This window comes from Corvus kubaryi, unplaced genomic scaffold (genome assembly GCF_017639235.1).
Source record: "Corvus kubaryi isolate FWS band 111438036 unplaced genomic scaffold, C.kubaryi_AGA036_p1.0 37394, whole genome shotgun sequence".
Classification (NCBI taxonomy): domain Eukaryota; kingdom Metazoa; phylum Chordata; class Aves; order Passeriformes; family Corvidae; genus Corvus; species Corvus kubaryi.
Window position 1 is genome coordinate 5719909 of NW_024581133.1, and position 12345 is coordinate 5732253.

Genomic DNA, 12345 nt, shown 5'->3' on the forward strand with positions numbered 1-12345 from the left:
TGGGCAGCCAGAGAATCCTTCAGCTGTTTTAAAAGTGTCATATTTCAATGAAATTTTGCTTTTGCAGGGAAACAAAATAACTAGACTGTGGAGAATGCATAGACCCTACATCAAGCAGGGATGTGTTCATAAATATTGATAGATCATATGTTAAGTACTGGTAATGAGCAGCTGGATATCTTTACCTGAGAAACTCTTGGTACTTCTCAACTTTAACTGAGTTTGTTCACTATTTTTTTACCTTAATTTTTCCTCAAACCATCTCCTCCCAGCAGGTCTGCATGTTGGTTTAGAGCCCAGTCCTCTCTTCACAAATCTGTCACAGGGCATCTTCTTTGATGTCTCCATTGAGCTCTGCCCTGGAGAAGGGTAAGAAAAATCAAAATGCCTACACAGTCTGCAAGTCCAGCTCTGTCTATTTGGTTTCAAGTGTGTTTCCAATCTCTTTAAGCTTCCAACAGGGAGAAAGGGATCTGATTCTATGCAATCTCATTCACACCTCTTCTCCTACTGCTGTGGAGGCATGATGTTGACTTTTCAGCAAACAGAGCCTCATTCCTCAGGGTCTCTGCACTGCTTGCTTAACTGAGCCCCATCAGATTATGCTCAAATCACACTAACACAAGAGAAAAATCAGAATATGCCCCTTTCATACCTGGCTTTTGTATTTATTTGCCTCTAATAGAATTTATCATCCAGAGGAATTTCAGTTTTTACAGAGCTGCTTCTTTTTCCCCTCTGTGATTTGGGTCAAATCCTATCACTAAGCTCTGCTAAATTTGCTGCATTGCTGTCCCCAGCCTGGTGGGGACGTGACAAGTAAACACTGCTGAGCTGTGCTCCAAATCCAAGCTAAGAACACCAAAAGGACTGTAGAAAAGAACTGAGGCAGCCCAGCCCAGCTCCAGGGAAGCTGAGGCTGGGAGTTGAGGAGGCAGGCACAGAGCAAGTAATGCCCAGACCTTGCAGGGGAAAGGAGTGATGGAGCAGCCCCTCCAAGCTCCACATTTCCAGACACTGACAGAGACTCTTCTGGATGTCCTGCTCTGCCTTTGAGAGATGTGCTGGAACCATCAGTTTCTAAATCAGAGCAGACATTGGGCCAGAATAAATAGAGGATGCCAACAGAAGGTCAAATGGACAGGGGAGGTAAAATCACGAGGAAATAAAGAGAAACGAGGCTTTTTATTGGGCCCATTCTGATGATGCACAGGTGGGAGCATAACAAGAGCTGCTCTGACATGTAATTCAGGCTGACTGCTGTGGAGCAATGGCTGTGGTTCTCCAAAAAGAAAGCCTGCTGTCCTCATTTCTAGCTGTGGAAAAGAAAGTAGCCAGGAGGCATCACCTACGTGGGCCAAGAGGTTGGAACTTCGAAACAAAAGGAGAAGCATCTCAGGTCACCTCAGGGAACACATTTGTGGGTAACTGCGCATTCCACCACAAACTTCTACCCCACCCCTACTTTATTCAAAGAAGGTACAGTTTTAAATAAACATCTTCAGCATGGAAAAGAACCCCCGAAGGATGCATCAGGGAGCAAATGGGAAGGAAACAGTTCTTTGCAGTAGGGACACCACCTTCCCTTTTGCCTTACCTCATTCCCATTTCTCCTTCCTCCCCAAGGCCTTTTTTTATGGCCCTGCATGGGTCCCCTCAGCCACTGTCACTTGAACCACTGACTCCCTGTGGGTGTCTCTGCTCCCCTGAGGTTCCCCAGTTTAGGAAGCCCTTGTGCTCTAAGTGGGAGCATTCCTCCATGGATTATGCTGGCACCAGAGCTGCACCCCTCAGCAGCTGAGGGCTGGTGTGCGTTACAGTGCCTTTAAATCTCCCCTGGCATTTAAACCCATTTAAAGGCTCCCCTGAGTCTTTAAATGACTCATACAATCCGTGGAGAGCGCACACCTTGGAGCATATGGCCCATGTGCTGACTAACACTGTAGATAATGTCAGTAATGATGCTCCACAGTGCACACGAGCAGGGCTGCAGCTCCAGTGAGGAGATCAGTGCAGGCCTGGGTTGTATTTTTAATGCGCAACATAAAAATAGAGAAAGATGTAATGGGTTTCTGCTTTCAAACAAGCTTCCAGCTGTGCCATCTGGAAGTCAAGGAGATGTGGGAGGACAAAAAACAAGGCATTAGGTTATAAAAACTTCAGGAGAAAGCCAGACAGCATTGATAGCACAGGTCTCTATTCTCCAAGGTGGTGCTTCTCAGGGCATCCTCCAATGGATGGGAATGCTCAGGGTTTATGCCTCTGAATTGCTATATCTAGTGAGTTTCCTGCTCTTGGAGTGGGCTCAACTGATTGCCTCTTGGTAAGGAATAACAAGTCCTGAAGGCAAACCAAAAACTGCACCTAGTACCTCGGCCCTGTGAGACTGCATTTATTTTCCATATCAGTTCTGGAGCTGAGGCTCACAGGCTTCCTGCTCTTACAACTCACGACAGAGCAGATTTGCATCTCAGACGAGGGATACCCGAGCTGTGGGTTGATTTAGTAGCTGGGATTTTGTGATGTGTAGCGAAGAGAGACTCGTGGAAGATACTTGGCAAAGTAAACTGTACAAGGCAGCCAACAGATAGTCTTCTCCCTTTCACAGCCTCTAATGAGCCCTTTGCTTCTTATCTGAACAGCGAGGGAACAGACATCCCTCCAGCACATAACCAGCCCCTCTCTGAGGACCAGCAGATGAAACCATCAGCAATGAGTTACAAACATGGAGTATTTCTGAACTCATTTGTCTGCTGATAGGATTCAGGCCTTATTCCAACCTGTAAATGGGATGTGCTTCACTAGTTTTAAATCACTCAGCAGGTGATAAGTGGTTAACGCCTGGAGCCCTGAGGTGCCTTCAAAACATAATTGCTTATTAAAATAAAACAATAATTAAGTGGAAGACTGAGAACCTCGTGACTTCTGAAAACTGGATCATTTTTTATAATTGAGTCACTGAGGCTGGGAGCAGACAAGGGAGAAGGGCTAAGTCAGAGACCTGAGGGCACACAGTGCTCTGGCAGCTGAGGAAGGAAAGACGTGAGAGGGCCTGAGAGCACCATGGAAAGGATGCTCCAGATGCCAGCACAGCAAAAGCACAGCTGCTTTTGATGAGCAGAGAGCCACATGCAGGTTTGCACTGGGGGCAGACAAACTTCATGCTCAAAAGGTCTGAAATCAAGAAAACCGTGGCCCATTTTCAAGGTGTTTGAGGAAGAGGAAGGGATTTTCTTGGTGACAACTCCTGCCTTGCCATGTGGCCTCAATAATATGGATAGAATGTCACAGCTTATCATTTCCCTTCAGGCTCCTGTTGAACTGTCTCAATAAGCAGCTCCTAGACCAGGCTCTTCTGGACTCAGCATATAAAACAAATTTCTCACCTTGCTGGCATGATCCATTAATGACTGATCATGTCTGTGTGGAGATCTGTGGGCCAGAAACTCAAACAGCACAGTCCTCACAGAGTTTTTGACATCTGGGGTGCAGGAGATAATATATATTCTTGTGTTCCCCCTTCCTCCTCTCCTTGCAAGCACAGAGACCAGAAATCTCCATCACTTTCAGGCAAGATCTGACAAACTTTGCCTACCCCAAGAGCTTTGATTAGTCAGAGTAAAAACCACTGCATTAACTGTTCAGTAAGTAAATACCTGATTGTTTTCATCCTCTTCACACCACAGTATGAGCTGCACAGTTTTAATCATGCCTTTGGGCTTAATCCTGATTATTTCATTGCAAACTGCAAGAACATATTATTACTTACAGTGCCATTCTAGGCTATTAGTCAGTCCTTCAGGTCAGCAGGTGATGAGGGAATCATCATGTGGTACCAGCTTTCTGCACCCCTGCCTCTCAAATGGTGGCAAACTCCTGCAAGCCCTGAGCTAAGAATTAATGAGAAAGCATCAGTGTAGTAATTTAGGTCCTAAATTTTCAACCCTTCCAGCTTAGCATGCTCTTTGCAGATCTAATCCCACAGAAGAGGAGCAGGAATAGACAAAGAGTTGCCATACAACCCTCCAAAGACATACCTTGTTGTGCAAGTTCACCAGGTAACAGGAGTTGGTGACACATGCAGGAGGCTGTTCCCTACACCAGGCAGAGTATCAGGCTCAGTTTGCTTGTAGTGTAGCAGCTTTAAAATATTTTATCTTGATCCAGCTCCAGGTGCCACACAACAAAACTACCTGGTGTTAATTTGCCCTTCATTAACAAGCTCAGCAAACAGTCAAGGTTGGAACTGAGAATGGAGAAGTTGTCTCCAGAGTGAACTTCTTACCCTCTCCTTCCAGGCCAGGGTGAAGAGAAAACCAGACTCCACCGTCTGCCCTCCAGCTGTCCCCAGAGCTCCCCATACTGGCAGGAGATGCCAGACAATTTTGGCTTATAAACATTTCCACATTAAAAATGACTGCCAGTGCTTCGAGAGATCTCCGGCCTCGGCAAGCAGGAAGGAGGCAGCACGCAGCTAAATGTAGAGGCTATTTTTAACTGGGCTCATTTCTTAGGGAAGAAATCATTCCTGACCTGTATGCATGCAGTGCATCAGATACAAGGCAGGCTGGGCTGCAAGCACTCATTAATGGAGCTGCCAGCTCCCTCCTTCCTGCACTGGGGACTGAGGGCCCTTCCCTCTGTCCTACGGGGGATCACAGGGAAATACTGAAGGTGTGAGTTTACCAGGTCTGTGTCCACCTCTGCAGGGGTAGGAGGGGAAGCAGGGCCTTCAAGGGGCTTCATAATTTTGGCATTAGCTGCCCATCTCCCATTTCATCCTCACTCATGCTCGGAGCCCGTCCCTGTGGCATTCTTGGAACTCCTGCTTCTTCTGTTTCTTGCAGCCATGCCATGAACACACGGAGTCCTGCACGCTGCTGGGAGGTTCTCTTCTGAAACACGGACCTAGATTAGCCTAAGGCAATTCACGAGTCACTCCAGTCTTCTCTACACAGGGAAAGTGTACATTTCCTGAACTTGAAACCGTTTTCTTGCAGCCCTGTCACTTCTCCTAACACTTACATCCTTTGCCATAATCAGTGGTCAAATGCTTCTGGCCCAGCAAGGCACAGATCACTTTGAACTGCAGTTCTGATAGCTGGGTTTGGCAGGCAATATTTGGCCCTAACACCTTTCTCATCTCTTTGATTTCACTTTTATAAAGTATGTGTTCAAGGATTTCAACTCTGAAGGTAAAAAAAGACTCTTATGATCTTCTAATCTGACCTCCCACTTAGCTGTGCGTGTAAGAATTCACCTGGTGGTCCTATCCTGAGCTCAGGAACTTCTAGTTGAGCTGGGTTGCCACTTTCAGAAAAGTGATCTAAACTTGATATATTGGATTTAAGTAACAAAGAGCTTGCCACATCCCTTAGGCAACTGATCCAGGGGTTCATCATCCCACTGTTAAAAACATCTACCTCATTTCACAATTGGAAATCAATGCTAGACAAACAGAGACATTGGATCTTCTTACATCACTTTCTCCACTGGTCTAAAAAGCCTCTAACATTCAGTATTGTTGTGGTTTTTCCCCCCTAAACTGTGAGCGAGTTGCTCCTAAAATCTGCAGTATGCCAGCTTCAGAGCAGAGTACACACAACAGGTACACAGCAGCTTTAAATATGCTGGTTCATCATCAGTCTCAGCCTGAACTGTTTGGCTTTCCAGTGTTTTTCTGCTTGGAGAGCCCCACTCCCACTCCTGTCCCTAAGATCAGGGGGCTGCTTTCATGCCCTCACATCTCAGCCAGCTCAGAGGTGCTACATTCCCCTCTCGTCATCCTAACAACTCTTTTGCTCACGTTAAACACGAAGGCCAAGTTAACAAACATGCTTTTGGGTTGTACAAGCCTAACCCTCTTGCCGTGATTCAGGCTCCAAAAAGCTTGCAGCACCATTATAGAAACATACGGTTCAGTTTAGCTGCTTAAAATTAGACTGTGAATCTCCAGATCCCTTGGGATGGTGCATGCACTGGGGAGAAGGGGAAAAATGAGAAAGAGGCAAAGCTCAGAAGTCAGCCAAAATACTCAGACTCTGAGTTTAGCTCACAAACAACTGCAGACCAAGTTTTCAATCCTCTGCCTAAGGACTCCTGGGATCCACAGACCACTTCTAAGGGCTCTCAACAGGTAGTTATGAGAGCAACAAAGCCGTAAATTCTTCCAAGAAAATTCGTCATGCCACTCAAAAACTTTTGGGGCCCATATAGCAAGTGGGGATGAAAGCTGTTGATTACAGGGTTCGGGTGCCACAACAGATGAAGTGGAGCTTGGGGTCCTTTTCCTCCATGACAAAGAGCATCACACCTCAGTTAAGAAAGCACAGACACTCCAGCTATCCCCAGAAAGCAATTGGCAAACTAAATGTGTCTCATCAGAATGCAGCTTTTGCTAGTTGCTCACACCAGACCTACAGTCCTCACATATAACTCTCCCCAGAAGCAGCACAAAAGAGAAAGAAAACCATCATGGGCAAAACAGAACAAGTTATTTGAAGGGGATCAAAGCTAGCAGCACATCTTACAGCAAAGTCAGATAGAGTTTGTGGGGAAATCTATCCCCAAACCCACTCAAAAAAACCCTTCACTTGACCCCAGCAACTCTAAACCACAGATCCTCCTGCACAGGCCTTTTCAGTGAGAGGAAATTGAGGAGAGGGATGAAGTGATCCCAGCAGCTGGGCCACTTTCCTGGTCTGCAAGCCTCTGCCCTCAGCTGAGCAGTTGTGTGTCCTCCCCGAGACAGCTGCCCCTTCTCCCCAAACTTATTCTACGAGCTCTTTACTTCAGTAACTAGAAATACACCACAGGTTGAACTTGCTGCTGTGTGCAGAGAGAGAGTACGGGAGGGATTAACCAGAATATAAATAAATGATGCAGCAAAACAATACTAATTAAAATTGACCTGTATCTTGAGCTCTTAAAATCTCTCCTTTCTTCAGATGTTGTGGTGTGTGCACACTTCCATCTTTCCCATGGCTGTGAGTCCCACACTGCCAGAGCCTGAAACATCTTTTCCTGAAAAGAAATATGAGGCAAGTCCCTTTTTTTTTTTTTTTTTGGAGAATCACAACAGAACAATCCTCATATGAATCCATAAAGCACGACTTCTCTGATCCCCCCATCTGCTTTCCCACCGGATGGCACATATTTACAAAGCAGCCCTTGGAGGCAAGGGAAAAGAAGGAGAGAAAGAAAGTTGCTGTGAAGAAATCCAAAGTGATGGGAAGATCTTAGGGAAGCTGTTGTAATGTATAATCAGCCCATTTAATACGGAACACTAGTGTACAGCTGCTGAGAAAACTTGTCCAGAATGCTTCTGCAGCAGCAAAAAAGGCCTCTGAGGTCAGCTTAGCGCCTACATTATGCTACAAAGAAATTGTCTAACTGCAGAAACTTGTGTAGTCTTCAGTGTTAACCTCCTTCCCCCACAGCCAGGCAAGCTACACAGCTCTCTTGTTTAGAAAGCCTCAAGCAAGATGACCAAGGGAAAATGGATTAATAAATCCAACATGAAAAGTCTTTTGCTGTTCATCCTAGGTTTACATCAGGAATAATCGTTTTATTCGTCTGAGCAGAGTATGCTAGGCCAGTGACGCAAAGCAGGACTCACCTTAAGACTAACAAGGTTTCAAGCTCCCTTTTTCCATCCAATTTGTCTGTCTCTGCCATGAAAACTCTGGCTCATTGTGGAGGGGCTGAACCTGTAAATTCCCTTGGCCAGTGTGTTCCGTGGTTTTAAGGGGCTCAATGCCTTATGTTCTCAGACTAGCAGGATCTTGATTCTGCAGGTGAAACAAGAGAAACTCCAAGGAGGGATGAGGACAAGGCAGAGAAGAGAGAACAGAGCCCAAGAAAGCGCTGGAGTGTTTGGGCAGGGCAAGAACCCAGAGCTTTAACATACCATTTAATCCTTCTATGCAGGGCACTGGATGGTGGCTCAGACAGCTCTCAGGCTGGAATGGAAACTATTAGCAAAGCAGCCCAGGGTCTCTGGAGAAGCCATAAAGCTGGCAAAGTAACTTGGAGAGATGGCTAAGGAGAGCTGTGAGCAGGAGTCGCTCCTTGTTGCTAAAGCATCTTCACCACAAGAAATGAAGTGACTTGTGATTCACAAGTCTAGGAGGTATCTGCTGAGGTTATGTGCAAGTGGGCCCCAGGTGACAGCCAGATCCCAGAGGAAAAAGCAGTGAGAGGGTAATTTCAGTTCTTGGGCACCTTGAGAATTTCAGTTCTCAGGGCTTTCACTTTGCTAAGTCTGCGTCTCTGGAAACGGCGTCTGAAGCAGGCCTCAACGCTGGCTCGTAACTTCCGCAACCCGCCTGGCACCCTCCCAACACTAGAAACCCTCGCTGCTTCTCTTAAAATTTGGCTCAGAAAACACAAATCCCAGCTTCGGGCCAAGTGAACACTTTGTGAACCATTCTGCAAGTCTGGCCTGAGTTCAGTGTGCAGATGATGTGTTTTCTGTGGGAAGAGGCTAAGCCAGACTCATCCACACAAACTGCAGGCTGGTTGAAGGTAAAGCTGAAGCAGTCTGTCTGTGCCCAAAGGCATGAGAAGTTTGGGATTGCTCAGGAAAATACTGTCACTGGCTGCTGACAATCTTTAAAAGCAATCATCTCTACATGGAAGGCAGAGCTTGAAATTTTAGTTACAAGCATGCTAAATAAATTTAAAGCATTAAATAATCTTATGTGTGTCAGGTACTATTGTAAAACAGTCTTACAGAAACCCCAAGTTTCTTAGTAACCTCCCGGAAGCCTCTGCAAGAGAACAAAAATGCAGAGAGTGCCGAGATTGTTAATCAGAAAAGGACAAACAATTACATCTGAGCAGGCACTGGTCTGTCCACAAAGCCTTCGCCAATTAAAAGCAAGATGGTCATGTCAAGGTTAAAGCAAAGGCTCCCACGGTGTTTGATCTTGTCTAATTAGCAACTGCTAAGAACCAGTGGGCATTTTGATTTGGAGGAGTTTGGAAAACTGTACGCTAACTAAACCGTATTAGAAATGGAATTTATTCCAAGAGATCGTGCAAGAGAAAGACTTAACTACATTAATAGTTCAATTTGGAAGAGCCTAACTCTTCCCTGCTGGAATCAGGTATCAACCCATTGAGCATATTCAGTTGCCTTGGGACAGTTAAAGTGTGACACAGAAAAAGAGGGGAGTTTAAATAATAAATCTACTAAACGGTTCCTGATGTGTGCTTGTGGTCTCATGTTTGGATTAAGGTCACCAGAACAGTTTTGACTTTTATTTTTTTGCTGAAGCTGCTCCCTCTAACATACCCAGTTCTTTGGCTAATTCAGTCCCTGCTAAGCACTGTGGGGCTCTTTCTTTTTGATCCCTGCCTGTAACAGCCATTGATTGAAAGATTTTTATTTATTTTTATTTTTACTTTTATTTGATTTGTTGTTCTGTGGTTGAATATTTACTTTGCACTCGTGATCCCGGCTCTCAGCTTGACCCCTCAGAGTCTGCAATCCTTTCTTGCACTCCAGTATTAGCCCAGCCTGGGATTAATTGTCCTCCAAGGTCTGCACTGGCTGCGGGCAGTTCGATGTGGCCATAGGTTCACACTTGCAGTTATTTTCCTAGCTACAAGAGGGTGACATTGTCACACACAGCTCGGCATTAATGAGACTGTGCCAGAAGAAGACGTGTCCCCTAGCTCAATTTTCTCATGTGAACCTGTAAGTTTCGCAAGGAAGGTTCTCTGTTTTACCCTCACTTCCAAAATTCACCTCCTTCTTAACCTTTGTGGCAATGGTTTTATTTCAAATTCCAGTAACTTATGGGATAATTCAATCTGCTAGCTTTCCTTTTGAAATACAGCTAAGTCCACAAACCAAATATGTTATGCCTGGGCACTTTTCTCTTATTTCTGGCAGCAGCTATCAATTGTGTCCTGATAGATTTTTGGCTCCATTGTACAACAAAAAAATTCGAGAGAGAAGCATCTTTAATTCTTCACCTCTATGAATCAAAACATTCTCATTTGGATGTCACAGCAAAAGCCCCAACACCCGAAGAACAAGGATCATTTTACAGATAATGGTAGGTGAAGAAGCTGAAAACAGGATTTCGTGGAACCACTTTAGAAAGGATATGAAATCTCCATGGGGAATTTATTAAAGCCAACAATGCAGCTATTCTGTGGCTTTTTGAGGCAAACAGAGGATCAGGTCTTTAGTCTCCTTCAAGCTTGTTTCCTCACTTGAAATTGTACTTGTTATCCACAAAACTGGCTGCACTTACTGTGCCAGAACAGGTTGGGCTGTGACTGACTACATCTCTGTACTCTCAGCCTCAGGAAAAGTAGATGCAAATGCAGACTGATTCATTTTGCACATGAAAATTGGAGTTTTCTATCAAAAATTGTGATCCTTGCTGCCTCTCCCAGTAAGTTAGCCAGTTTGGAGTGTGAAGTGAGGATCAAAAAATGGATCATCTATGGCTGCTTCTTCTTTCTTCTTTATTATTTTTCTTGTTCTTCATTCTGGACATAAGAACATGTCACAGCTCTCTAATTCATGACAACTTTTAGTTATGTCTGTGGCAAGTCTGTGGAAAGATGCTGCAGTTTGATTTCTCCTCCATTCCTTTCTTTGGTCCTCTTAATTTGTCCTTATCTTCTCCTTTTTCCCCCCAGACATCACCTGTTTCCTCCTTTCTGTGCCTGTTCCTGGACTGGAAATGGCACAGGTGAAGCAGAGAGCATCACTCTCCCTGCAAACACACCCTGAGCCACACATCCATGCTCACAGTCGTGTCTCTGGCTCCCTTCCAGCCAAGCCTGCAGCCTGGCAGTTGTCCCACCCTTTCCATTATAACCCACTCACACATTGAAGGCAGCAAGCCTCCAGGTGTGCTGTTTGGGTGCCCTTTTTCAGATCTATTATCTATTTTCTTTCTGTGGTTGAAACCCTGGTCCAAATCCACCACAATTTCCCATTTCCCAATTTTACAAAAATAGCTATTATTACTTTCTCCCAGTAGCACATCATTTATCTTTGAATTCTTTCTGCACCAAGCTTCTGTGTGAGTAGAGATCTATCTAGCCTTTTTTTTTTTTTTTTTTTGGTTAATATTTTTGTATTTGTTTTATCTAAATCAGCTAACAGTGAGCTGTGGACCAGTCTGTCATATACAGCACTACCTTCATTTTCTCCATATTCAGTCAGGTGTAACACAAGAGGCAAACAGACTCCTCCATCTCTTTTGGTTTCTTGTGCTAATATTTCCCCACTGGTTTTTTATTTGAATTTATGGTAATAATTTTTTTTTTAAAACTTTTTCATGATAGCAGTGGTCTGTCTTTATCTTCCCAGATCAGGTATGTTCACCCTAGCACAGCCAAGCCCACTGACCGTTAAAGCACCAATTCGTATTTATTAGCTTGAAACGTCCAGCCATGCCCCAGGAGCTGGGACAGGAGTGGGACCCTGCTGTGCTGACCCCTGTGTGCTCACACAAACCCACGAGCAGGACACTCTGCTCCAGACCCTGCTCAGTCACAGGCACAATGTCAAAGTGTTAAAGGTCTGATATAATTTGTGAACTCACCTCAGTTTATATGAGCACTCAGAGAGCTAAAGCCAGCAGTTTATTTCAGGTTTTTTTTCTTTTTTTTATGGTGACTGCTTGCTTCTCAATTTCTCTATTATTCACACCTCAACAAATCTTTATTTCATTATATTTTGGGAACTGCAATGGTAATTTTGGTGATTAACTTTAAATTGAGGATAATACATGAGCAGATATTAACATAATGTCAAAACAATTTTGTACAATTGTTACTTAACCTCGGTCAAATCATTTCCACCCCCAGCATCCTCCCAAATGGACTTTTATTAATATGACACAGACAAACATAAGGGAACCCTGGGCTTTATGCAGGGAAATGATTAAACAAGAACACTTATCAGAAATTATCATGCAGGGTAACAAGGCAGCGGTGCAAATCTCTGAATACTCAGGTTTTTAAGGTTGCATCTGGCCTTTAGAGGAATTACATGAATGAGCCCTCAACAGGAGGCTTGTCTTGCCTGGGTGACAACTGGCTCAGCAGCAAGATGTTTAGCTTCTTGCATTTATTATACACAGCTGATTTTAAAGCTGATGGATGGATATTAATTACTGTGAAGACTGAAGATCTTAATTTCTGTCTTGATATCACAGCTACACCTGAGAAAACCCATTTTTCAGGGCTGATGGAGAGTTCATTGTCTGCAGCCTCTTCAGTCAATGGACAGACTAGAAAAAGAAAAAAAAAAAGAAGGAAAAATCCACAAGAGGAGTGATGAGTCAGAAACAAACTGCTGCCTCACACAGC